The 13,557-nt window shown below is 40.9% G+C and overlaps 1 long non-coding RNA gene across 1 annotated transcript; it reads right to left on the bottom strand.

The window, feature by feature from the left end:
- Positions 1–5,451: 5,451 nt before the first annotated feature.
- LOC139551985 (uncharacterized) lies at positions 5,452–6,682 on the bottom strand. Its single transcript, XR_011670356.1, has 2 exons — positions 6,555–6,682; positions 5,452–6,177 (listed from the first exon to the last, which is right to left on the bottom strand). It is a non-coding gene; the product is annotated as an uncharacterized lncRNA (long non-coding RNA).
- Between the last annotated feature and the right edge of the window lie 6,875 nt (positions 6,683–13,557).

Below are 13,557 nucleotides of genomic sequence, written 5' to 3'. Positions count from 1 at the left end.
TGAGCCTATGGGGGGTGCTGTTTCGATCTTGGGAAAATTGGTCTCCAAATTAAACTGCCTAGTACTCAATTCTTGCTCGTACAATATGCATATTATTATTATTATTGGATAGAAAACACTCTCTAGTTTCTATAACCGTTGGAATTATGTCTCTGAGTGAAACAGAACTCATTCTACAGCACTTTTCCTGCCAGGGAGTGAGATTTCAGGCGCTGTTCTTCAAGTAAATCAAGTGTTTTTGTTTCATTTTCAGTAGAAATGGTTTGTTTAACTTGGCAATCATAGATTTTTGTTTGACATACGTTTTTGTTGTGTGCTGACCGATAAAGTGCGTATGATGTAATTAGGCCTATTTTTATTCTGAAGCTAAAGGAATTCTAATGTGTCGCCCTTCCCAAATAACGTTGCAAACACCAAACAAAAACTGTCACGTCAAACATTATTCGTTTAGGTTTTTCTCCCAGTTAACGTCATTGTAATACGATATTTCTGGTTATGCCCTACTCCATTATTCATGGTTGTTCTCGGCTGCCGAAGTGTGCATGTGACAGTGGCATCCTCTAACCTGTGTTGCCAGGTCAAGCTAACATTTCTATCCCAATGACCACTTAAAACCTACCCACAAGGCCTGAAACTAGCCCCAAAAGTTTGCACATTTATCCAATAGGTCTCTTCATAATGACAATCTAAATACTTATGATATACCAAATGATCTAATCTTAACTATAGAAGTGATTATTGATGTTTTTGTGAAATAGTGTTAAACAAGTCACATTGGAGCGGCAGGTAGCCTAGTGGTTAGAGCGTTGGACTAGTAACCGAAAGGTTGCAAAATCGAATCCCCGAGCTGATAAGTTAAAAATCTGTTGTTCTGCCCCTGAACAAGGCAGTTAACCCACTGTTCCTAGGCTGTCATTGAAAATAAGAATTTGTTCTTAACTGACTTGCCTAGTTAAATAAAGGTAAAATAAAATAGAAAATTGCTATAAAATAATCATATTCCTTTAACTAGAGTATAAAAATAAAAAAGCCCCACAGTTTTTGTTTCTCCAGGGGTACGCGCAATGCCGTTGGGGGTACGCCAAATAAATCTGTATTTATAAAAATAAATAAAAATCTTCACATTTTCAAAGAGTACATTTTTATTTTCCAACATTTGGGTGAGTTTATTATTATTTTTTTCACTGCCAAAAATAATATTAAACCATCTAGTGTTCAGCGAAATAACAACACAATGTCAAATACGGATGGCCTAGTCAAATAATTAACATCCAACCGCATTAACTGTTACTCTCTCGCAGGAAACCTTCACTCTTGTGCAGACATTTAGAAACGAAACATGACAATTTGTAAAATAAGCCACAGGACTTTTTTGAGCGAGAATAAAGACAACTTTCGAGTCGTAAGACATGTATAAAAGCAACAGATACCATTAATAAGAAGGGGCTAGAATCGTCTTATATGGTGAGATACCGAGTGGCTAGGACAGGCAAGCCCCATACTATTGTGGAGGACTTCATTCTTCCTGCTGCCGCGGATATGGCTGGGACAATGCTGGGGGAAAAGGCCCAAAAAACTATACAGACAATGTCTTCATCAAACAAGACTGTTTCACGATGCATCAGTGACATGGCAGGAGATGTTTTGAAACAATTACTGCTTCACATACAAGCCAGTGAATTCTATGCGTTACAGCTGGATGAGTCAACAGACGTGGCGGGCCTGGCACAGCTCCTGGTCTGTTGTTTATGTGGGGTCAATTAAGGAAGATATCCTCTTCTGCAAACCACTCGAAACCAGGACAACATGAGAATAAATGTTTTAAGTACTGGACAGCTTTGTGACATCAAATGGACTTTGGTGGTCAAGATGTGTTGGTATCTGTACTGATGGCGCAAACGCCATGACAGAGAGAAATAGTGGAGTGGTAATGCGCGTGCAAGCAGTTGCTCCCGATGCCACTTGGGTACACTGCAGCATCCACCGAGAGGCTCTTGCTGCCAAGGGAATGCCTGACAGCTTGAAAGACGTTTTGGACACTACAGTGAAAATGGTTTACTTTGTTAAAGCAAGGCCCCTGAACTCTCGTGTATTTTCTGCATTATGCAATGATATGGGCAGCGACCATGTAACACTTTTACAACATACAGAATTGGGTTAGGGGCAAAGTATTAACATGCTTTTTTGAATTGAGAGACGAGAGACAAATTTTGAATTGAGAGACGAGCTTAAAGTTCTTTACTGACCATAATTTTCACTTGTCTGATCGCATGCATGATGATGAGTTTCTCACACGGCTGGCCTATCTGGGTGATGTTTTTTCTCGCCTGAATGATCTGAATCTAGGATTACAGGGACTCTCCGCAACTATATTCAATGTGAAGGACAAAATTGAGGCTATGATTAAGAAGTTGGAGCTCTTCTCTGTCTGCATTAACAAGGACAACACACAGGTCTTTCCATCATTGTATGATTTGTGTGCAAATGAACTCAAGCTGGTCAAATGTGATATAGCGAAGCACCTGAGTGCGCAGTTATGCAAGTACTTTCCCGAAACAGATGACACAAACAACTGGATTCGTTATCCTTTTCATGCCCTGCCTCCAGTCCACTTACCAATATCTGAACATGAGAGCCTCATCGAAATTGCAACAAGCGGTTCTGTGACAACTGTATTTAATCAGAAGCCACTACCAAATTTCTGGATAGGGCTGCGCTCAGAGTTTCCTGCCTTGGCAAATTGCGCTGTTAAGACACTGATGCCCTTTGTAACCACGTACCTATGTGAGAGTGGATTCTTGGCCCTCACTAGCATGAAAACTAAATACAGGCACAGACTGTGTGTGGAAAAGGATTTAACCTGATGAGGACCAGGGGTGCTATTTTCACTTTTGGGGAAAATCGTTCAAAATTTAAAACGGCCTCCTACTCAATTCTTGCTCGTACAATATGCATATTATTATTAATATTGGATAGAAAACACTCTCTAGTTTCTAAAACAGTTCTAATTATTTCTCTAAGTGAAACAGAACTTTTTTTACAGCCCATTTCCTATCCGGAAGTGAGAATTCCAAATTCGAGGTCTCTCTTCAAAAGCTTGTCTATAAAAGGTCATGTCACTTATGACTGTAGAAACACGCCATACGCCTTCCCCTGGGTGTCATGCGGAAGTGAGAGAAGAAAGGAGGTGATTATCTCGTTCAGGGAATGAACACAACCTCTTTGATTGAGAGGACACCCATTTATTTTTTGTTGGGAGGCGCGAATTTGGACCTGGTATCGCCTCCTGGAAAACGTTCGTTATTGATGAATATGATCTCTGGCTTCGATTTTATTCGATACATGTCACAATAGCATCCTAAAGTATGTTTTTTCAATATATTTTAATTATATTATTGAAATTTATTCGGGACTTTAGACGTGATGCGACGCAAGAATTTTGTCAAGATGGAGAGGTTAGCGTCGCACTGCCAGTGTGCTTGCTAATTCAAGAGGGAAATCGTTCGTTCTGGATCGAAATAAAGACGTTTCTGAACAAAGGACCCCTTGGAGAACATTCTGATGGAAGATCAACAAAGATAAGGACCCAATTTGGGATGCTTTTTCATATATCTGTCGAACTGTGCTATGCTACCGTTCGACTAGAATCAATGCTCCTGTGTGCTAGCTAATGTAGTAAGCTAATATAACGATATATTGTGTTTTCGCTGTAAAACACTTAGAAAATCGGAAATATTAGCTATATTCACAAGATCGTTGTCTTTCATTTGCTATCCACCATATATTGTTCTGAAATGTTTTATGATGTGTAATTAGGTAGTTGACGTTGGTGTCTATTTACTCTGGCTGCTCCCGTGCTATTTCTGACTGTAGCTATGATGGCAGCTATGATGGTAGCAGTGATGTAAAACTGATTTATAGCTCAAATATGCACATTTTTTGAACAAAACATAGATTTATTGTGTAACATGTTATAGGACTGTCATCTGAGGGAGTTGTTTCTAGGTTAGTTAGGTTGGTTCTAGGTTAGTTAGGTTGGCTTTGTGCATGCTACCTGCATGCTACCGGTGCTGTGAAAAATGTCTGTCTGTCTTTTGTATTTGGTGGTGAGCTAACATAAATAAACGTGGTGTTTTTGCTGTAATACATTTAAAAAATCGGACATGTTGGCTGGATTCACAAGATGTTTATCTTTCAAATGCTGTATTGGACTTGTTAATGTGTGAAAGTTAAATATTAAAAGAAATGTTTTTTTTAATTTCCCGCTCTGCCTTTTCAGTGGAATGTGGGAGGAGTTCCGCTAGCGGAAGGAGACTCTCTCCAATACAACCCAACATTGCAGAGTTCTGTGCATCCTTTCAAGCACACCCTTCTCATTAACCCGTGGTAAGTTATTCACAATATTTGATGAACAAATAAGGTTTTATATGTAAGATGGTAAAATAATGAGCAAAATTATTGATCATTATTATATTATTAATTGTGCCCTGGTCCTATAAGAACTCTTTGTTACTTCCCACGAGCCGGGTTGTGACAAAAACTCACTCATTCTTATGTTTAATAAATCTATCATATAGTGTGTGTGTGTGGCAGGCAAAAACAACATTTGAGAGTGCGCCGACCCTGGTGCTAGAGGGGGTACGAAGCTGGAGGTTGAATATTTGAAGGGGTACGGGACTATAAAACGTTTGGGAACTACTGATCTAGAGGATGAGGTGATCACAATACAAGTTGGTGCTGCTGCCTATAAGCAGTCTATGGACAAGGTAAGACTGCTTACAGCCTAGTGACTTTCTATGGAAGTAATCCGTTAACAGGTGATGGACAACAGAGAACGCACAGTATATCAATCTTTTGGGTATGCAACAATAGTTGACTGGAATGAAACTGTTAATGGACCAAAAAAGAAAATGAATACCCGTGCATTTTCATACATCTTTGAAACGTTCTTCGTCGGGCGAAAGAGAGGAGGACCAAAATGCAGCGTGATGATTATCCATTTTAATAGAATACTTTAACAACGAACAAAAACAATAAACCGACAAAATGAACGAAGACGAAACAGTCCCGTAACGTGAACACAAACACAGGAACAATCACCCACAATACAAAACTGGCTACCTAAATATGGTTCCCAATCAGAGACAACGACTAACACCTGCCTCTGATTGAGAACCATATCAGGCCAAACACATAGAAACAGACAAACTAGACATACAACATAGAATGCCCACTCATATCACACCCTGACCAAACAAAACATAGAAACAAACAACGCAAACTATGGTCAGGGCGTGGCAATCTTCATATGTCTCTGTGTAGCTGCAGCCTACAGGTCAAGTCCTACATTGACCCTTGCACAAAACTTGCATTTAAGAGTTAGGCAAACGTTTGAGATGTGCATGTATCATCTCTAGGTAGGATTTGAATACACTCCACACTCTATAAAACCATAATACAGTATTTAATATTGAACAACAATACAATTCATATTGATCAAGAAGGGAAATGTGTAGCAAACGGTACATACTATGAAATCAATGTATTAATAAATTAATTATAACATTTAAATAGGTTAGCTTTGTCAGATGGAAAGAGCTTACAAACTAATACCTGCATGTTACAGGATTTCAAAATGTGCCTTGGAACATACATGCACTGATCTTACTAAAAGTATGCATGGAAATAAAATACAATTCTACACAAACGGCATATTTTTGGCATAGACACGTTCTCCTTGTCTAGAGCAGAAAAGCACCAATATACATGGTGGTCTCTGCCGAACAGTCAATCAGTTCATAGTTGTCTTTATCAATCGACACCCACAGGAGGTCCCCTTCTTCCAGAGTGATCACCTGTCCTGTGTACACTGTCCTTCTCTCTCTTCTCCCATTGTCTGGTAAACTATCCCTGACTTCAATGATAGGGTGATTATCTTTGTCGTTCTTGGAGTATTTCAGGACTTTCAGGCTAAGAAATTGGACATCTCTAGATACCTCGTCCTTATCCGGCATTCTAAAGTTGATCCCCACGTACATATAAGTATTGGCCTTCCCGAGGAACAACCAGAGTGCGTCTTCTCGTCATAGGTGAAATCCTGCATGTGCACCAAGCCGATTTCCTGGTGTTCCCATTGGATGTAGTCTGCAGGCACTGAGTTGCTGCAGCTTGTTGATACTAGAGGTAGGAGAAGATGGAGAGGATCAGAGAAAATAGAAATATATACACACTTAATAATTAAAAAAATACAACCTTCCTGACAAGAGGCTCTCACACAATATTACCACAGACATACACTAGGCACACCATATTAGCAAACTCAGTAGGAAGTAAGATTAGGCAAGTGAAGAACACCATACCCATGCATTATGGATTTCTCATGTGATATCCAAAAAGCATGTGGTTTCTACAAGATGAGGGCATCATTCTCTTCATGATAATAAAATTATATAAAAGAACTGGTATTAATCATCAATAAATACATGGTAGCTAAGTAGCAAATACCTGCAGTACATGCAAACAGCCTGTAAACACGCTTTATTAAATTAACCTACTTGTCAGGTGAGCGTTTGGCTTCTTTGGGTTTCTGTCCTTGACGATCTGGTAGAAAAAAAGGAAAACAAAATGATTAGCGCATGCTTGCTGTCAGCAAGGCCTGTGCTATCTGGAACACATATCATACCTGTGAAATATATACATACATTTACCATGCTCTAGTGAGTATTCTGCAGGTATAAATGTATCCTACGAACACAGAGACGAGTTAACTATTAATGGTGATCGACATAAGTGAATTAAACCCAAGCATCTGGATGCCCCTGCAATGCTTACCTTCTGATTACTGTCTCTGATCACATGTTGCGTAAAGAAAAATACAGCTGCACAACCCAGAACCAAGAATACAGTGAAAAAACGCAAGAGACTCATGTCGCCTCATCTCTTGGCAGTGTTTGAGCAAGACAAGAACGGACTCTTGCTGCGATATTGAAATCACTGCGTCTTGGGGGATATTGCTATTCAGCGCGCACGTCTCCATATCGGAACACAACTATAAAGACTAAAGTAGCGTAATTACCTTTTTATTTCATTTGAATTTATACAGTTATGGTACCACCTACACTTCTCGGTTGCCTTGATAGTGCCATTCCCTACATATGTGTCCCGGGAAAACCCCCAAAGTACTGCATATCTAATAAACTATATTTGTCCCTACCATGGTCTATTACTCATAATATGGACAAAACGTCTCTACAGTTGCCATGCCTACACGACTGGATAATGTAGGCCTGTTGCTACAACTGTATACACTATGCAGTCTTTTAGCCCACATAATGAGAAACAGTGTCACGTTCTGACCTTAGTTCCTTTTTTATGTCTTTGTGATAGGTTGGTCAGGGCGTGAGTTGGGGTGGGTAGTCTATGTTCTTTTTTCTATGTTGTTATATTTCTATGTGTTTGGCCTAGTATGGTTCTCAATCAGAGGCAGGTGTCGTTCGTTGTCTCTGATTGAGAATCATACTTAATTAGCCTGTTTTCCCCATTTTGGTTGTGGGTGTTTCATTTCTGTTTAGTGTCTGTTCACCTGGCAGAACTGTTTCATTTTCTCTTCGTTTTTATTTTGTGTAGTGTTCAGTTTTTTCTATTTAAAATATGACGAACACTTACCACGCTGCATTTTGGTCCTCCTCTCCTTCCACCAACGAGAATCGTTACAAACAGGAAGTTAGTGGCAATCCTAACTTCCATTTAAAGGGGAAATCTGAGTGTCAAACAAAAGAAAAAACTAAGCTGACACTTGGCCACTGTTTTGGTAAACAGCTGAGGGATAGATAGGGCTGGAGAAATGTAAGCACAATTCATAGACAGATCTTTGGGTGCAAGGACTGACCATCCATAACTTAAACATTATTGTGTTAACCATGTTTGAGGTTATATACAGCCAGTTTTTGTTTACATTGACATTGTTTACAAACAATAGAGTGAAACAAGTAAAACAAGCTTAGGCCTATATGACGTGGTACGACAGCTGAACTAAGCTCATGAGGCATTTATATGTTTTATTCTTTAAGAATTAATGAGAAGGCATATACTGTATATCATTAATTTAAAAGTCCAAAAATGTATGAACCATTCGCAGATTTCCCCTTTAAATCACATTTTCACTCCCATTGACATCAATTCATAAGTGTAAGCACTGTAGGCTACTTGGACAAAGCCATAAACAATAAACTGTCTTGGAATCCTACCACTGATACCATTTACAAAAAAGTACAGCAAATTATGTAAAAACGCTCCCGAAGTTCTATCAACACATTGACTGTAGTACTCGCATTGCTAAAACACTCAACCACTGCTACTCCAACTTCTGGGATCCAGCAGAGGGAGCACCCCCCTATCCACATCGATAGGACCGCAGTGGAGAAGGTGGAAAGCTTCAAGTTTCTCGGCGTACACATCCCTGACTAACTGAAATGGTCCAATCACACACACAGTGTGGTAAGGCTGAAGAAATTTGTCTTGGCACCTAAAACCCTTACAAACCTTTACAGATGCACAATGAGAGCATCCTGTTGGGCTGTATCACCGCCTGGTACAGCAACTGCACCGCCCGCAACCGCAGGGCTCTCCAGAGGGTGGTCTGCCCAACGCATCACCGGGGGCAAACTACCAGCCCTCCATGACACCTACAGCACCCAATGTCACAGGAAGGCCAAAAAGATCATCAGAGACAACAACCACCCAAGCCATTGCCTGTTCCCCCTGCCATCATCCAGAAGGCGAGGTCAGTACAGGGTCAGTAGGCGAGGTCAGTACCGAAAAACAGCTTCTATCTCAAAGCCATCATACTGTTAAATAGCCATCACTAGCATGATATAATACAGTGCATTCGGAAAGCATTCAGCATTCACTTTTTCCACATTTTGTTACATTGCAGCCTTATTGTAAACATTTTCCTCATCAATCTAAACACAATACCCCATAATGACAAAGCAAAAACAGGTTTCTAGAAAGGTTTGCAAATGTATTAAAAATAAAAAACAAAAATACCTTATTTACATAAGTATTCAGACCATTTGCTATGAGACTCGAAATTGAGCACAGGTGCATTCTGTTTCCATTGATCATCCTTGAGATGTTTCTACAACTTGATTGAACTCCACCTGTGGTAATTTCAATTGATTGGACATGATTTGGAAAGAAACACACATGTCTATATAAGGTCCCACAGATGACAGTATATGTCAGAGCAAAAACCAAGACATGACGTTCGAAGGAATTGTCCGTAAAGCTCCGAGACAGGGTTGTGTCGAGGCACAGATCTGGGGAAGGGTAACAACATTTTTTTTGCAGCATTGAAGGTCTCCAAGAACACAGTGGCCTCCATCATTCTTAAATGGAAGAACTTTGGAACCACCAAGACTCTTCCTAGAGCTGGCCGTCCAGCCAAACTGAGCAATCGGGGGAGAAGGGCTTGGTCAGGGAGGTGACCAAGAACCCGATGACAAGGGACCCAGAGCTCCAGAGTTCCTCTATGGAGATGGGAGAACCTTCTAGAAGGACAACCATCTCTGCAGCACTCCACCAATCAGGCATGTATAGTATAGTGGCTTAAAGCATAGATTACTTGATGTGAAAAATACATAATATGGCCTTTTTGTATGTATGTACATTACCAGTCCAAAGTTTGGACACACCTACTCATTCAAGGGTTTTTCTTTATTTTTAGTACATTGTAGAATAATAGTGAATCAAATCAAATTGTATTGGTCACATACATATTGTTAGCAGATGTTATTGCGAGTGTAGCGAAATGCTTGTGTTCCGACAGTGCAGCAATATCTAACAAGTAATATCTAACAATTCCACAACATAAACATAATACACACAAATCTAAGTAAAGGAATGGAATAAGAATGTATAAATATATGACTGAGCAATGTCAGAGTGTCATAGACGAAGATGGTATAGAATACAGTATACACATATGAGATGAGTAATGCAAGATATGTAAAAATTGTGTAAGTGGCATTATTAAAGTGACTAGTGTTCCATTTATTAAAGTGGCCAATGATTTCAAGTCTGTATATAGGCAGCACCCTCTCTCTGCTAGTGAGGCTGTTTAACAGTCTGATGGCCGTGAGATAGTAGCTTTTTCAGTCTCTCGGTCCCAGCTTTGATGCACCTGTACTGACCTCGCCTTCTGGATGATAGCGAGGTGAACAGGTAGTGGCTCGGGTGGTTGTTGTCCTTGATGATCTTTTTGGCCTTCCTGTGACATCGGGTGATGTAGGTGTCCTGGAGGGAAGGTAGTAGTTTGCTCCCTATGATGCGTTGTGCAGACCACACCATCCTCAAGAGAGTCCTGCGGTTGTGGAAGTGCAGTTGCCCTACCAGGCGGTGATACAGCCCGACTGGATGCACTCAATCGTGCATCTGTAAAAGTTTGTGAGGGTTTAGGTGACAAGCAACATTTCTTCAGCCTCCTGAGGTTGAAGAGGCGCTGTCTGTGTGGGTGGACCATTTCAGTGTGTCAGTAATGTGTACGCCGAGGAACTTAACACTGTCCCGTCGATGTGTATATAGGGGTGCTCCCTCTACTGTTTCCTGAAGTCCACGATCATCTCTTTGTTTTTTTGACATTGAGTGTGAGGTTATTTTCCTGACACCACACTCCAAGAGCCCTCACCCTCCTCCCTGTAGGCTGTCTCATAGTAGTTAGTAAACAAGCCTACTATTGTTGTATCGTCTGCAAACTTGATGATTGAGTTGGAGGCATGCATGGCCACACTATCATGGGTGAACAGAGAGTACAGGAGGGGGCTGAGCACGCACCCTTGTGGGGCCTCAGTGTTGAGGATCAGCGAAGTGGAGATGTGTTTTCCTACCTTCACCACCTGGGAGCGGCCCGTCAGGAAGTCCAGGACCCAATTGCACAGGGCGGGGTTGAGACCCAGGGCCTCAAGCTTAATGATGAGCTTGGAGGGTACTATGGTGTTGAATGCTGAGCTATAGTCAATGAACAGCTTACTTACATAGATATTCCTCTTGTCCAGATGGGATAGGGAAGTGTGCAGTGTGATGGCAATTGCATCATCTGTGGACCTATTGGGGCGGTAAGCAAATTGAAGTGGGTCTAGGTTGACAGGTTAGGTGGAGGTGATATGGATCCTTGACTAGTCTCTCAAAGCACTTCATGATGACAGAAGTGAGTGCTACGGGACGATAGTCATTTAGTTGAGCTACTTTTGCATTCATGGGTACAGGAACAATGGCGGCCATCTTGAAGCATGTGGGGGCAGCAGACTGGGATAGAGAACGATTGAATATGTCCGTAAGCACACCAGCCAGCTGGTCTGCGGAATGCTCTGAGGACACGGGTAGGGATGTCGTCTGGGCCGGCAGCCTTGCGAGGGTTAGCACGTTTAAATGTCTTACTCACATCGGCCGTGGAGAAGGAGAGCCCATTGTCCTTGGTAGCTGGCCGCGTCGGTCGCATTGTGTTATCTTCAAAGCGGGCAAAGGACGTGCTTGGCTTGTCTTGCAGCAAGACGTTGGTGTCTGGTTTTTCTTTTGTAGTCCGTGATTGTCTGTAAACCCTGCCACATACGTCTCATGTATGAGCCGTTGAATTGCGACTCTACTTTGTCTCGATATTGACATTTTGCCTGTTTGATTGCCTTGCGGAGGGATTGACTACTCTGTTTGTATTCTGCTATTTTCCCCCATCACCTTGCCATGGTTAAATGTGGTGGTTCGTGCTTTCAGTTTAGCGCGAATGCTGCCATCTATCCACGGTTTCTGGTTAGGATAGGTTTTAATAGTCACAGAAGGTACAACATCTCCTATACACTTCTTGATAAACTCAGTGACCATTTCGGTTTACACGTCCAAATTATTCTCTGAGACTAACCGGAACATATCCCATTCTTGAACATTCTTGAAGCGTGGATTCCGATTGGTCAGACCAGCGTTGAATAGTCCTTAGCATGGGTGCTTCCTGTTTGAGTTTCTGCCTATAGGAAGGGAGGAGCAAAATGGAGTCGTGGTCAGATTTGCCGAAAGGAGAGCAGGGGGGGGGGGGGGGGGGGGCCTTGTAGCCATCCAGTAAGGGAGAGTAACAATGGTCGAGAGTTTTTGAAGCCCGAGAACTGCAGGCAATGTATTGATATAACTTCGGTAGTGTTTTCCTCAGATTTGTTTTATTAAAGTTCAACCAAACTTCAACCAAAAATAATATTAGGACAAAACTGACAGTAAAGTAGTCCTATTTGTAGAATATTGCATATGAATCAAAATTCCCTTTTGTACTCGACCAATGGTTTCCATTTGCGTAGTTATTTGTTCATTTCATTTTCAGCATTTTCATAAATTCCTTCATTTACTGCACTAATGTGTTAGCATTTACACACTGTCATGTGTCCTTTGTCTTAGTATGCCTCTATTTCATCAAAAAAACTTTTCATTTATGAGAATAATTATTCTCCTTATTTGACTGTGTATTTTTGGCTTAAATTGCAGTTCTTACTTTCGTCAGTAGTGGTAGTCGGCCAACTGCAGTGGGTCTATATGGCAAGCTCGCTAAGTTTTTGACTTGTTGTGCTAGAAATGTAGCTAGCTTGCAGTTCTCAGCTTTTATTAGTTTCTTATTGCCGATAAAATCTGATGATTGACGTAATTTTTTTGAGTCAATACTGAATTATTTAATGTATCAAATCAAATAGTTATAGAAGGTTAAATTAAAAATCCAAACTGGTCCATGAATGAATACCGGTATATCGTTTTTTACTGCCCATCTCAATTTTATACATAGACATTGACAATATACTGTAGGTCTTTAACCAATCACAGCCCTCCTTTAGGATTGCACATTCAGCAAATCACCAGCAGAAGTTCCCTTTGAATCAATTTTCCCGTTCACTGGTGGTGCTCATAAAATGTATCACAACTTCAGAATTAGCAAAGAGCCCACTTTGGCAGAGAGCCCACCAATACCCAAACGGAGATTCAGTGAAAATAAAATCTCATTGATTTATCAAGACCAGTCCCCATGTTTGTCTCAGAGCTGCGCGAAACGGTGCTGAAATAGTTGACCACAGCGGGTAGGCTATTGCTTCAAATACTATTGCTTCTAACTTCAAAATGCTCTTTAAATAAATAAGACCTACACCACTTCAGCACATTACTCAATACTGAGTGAGACTCATGTTGCCTATGGTAGGCCTACAGTATATCAACAAACCTTTTTTTCAATGACGTGACTCTCCGCCAATAATTACATTTAGAGGATTGGAGGACTATATATTAATATCTAAGGGTCATTTTTCGTTAGGATCTGTGAGAATATCTAAGGGGCTTGTATACAATTATAAATTAATAATAATTGTGCGCCGCCCTTTAGGACTCCCAATCACGGTCGGATGTGATACAGCCTGGTTTCAAACCAGGGACTGTAGTCATGCCTCTTGCACTGAGATGCAGTGCCTTAGACCACTGTGCCACTCGGGAGCCGTGACTGATATGACCAATATATGTTGTACTGCTAATAGCCTATCCTAG

The sequence above is a fragment of the Salvelinus alpinus genome, chromosome 24, assembly GCF_045679555.1.
Source record: "Salvelinus alpinus chromosome 24, SLU_Salpinus.1, whole genome shotgun sequence".
In the NCBI taxonomy this organism is placed as follows: Eukaryota; Metazoa; Chordata; class Actinopteri; order Salmoniformes; family Salmonidae; genus Salvelinus; species Salvelinus alpinus.
The sequence above is the reverse complement of the archived record's forward strand: the minus strand, read 5'-3'. Positions and strand labels throughout refer to the sequence as shown.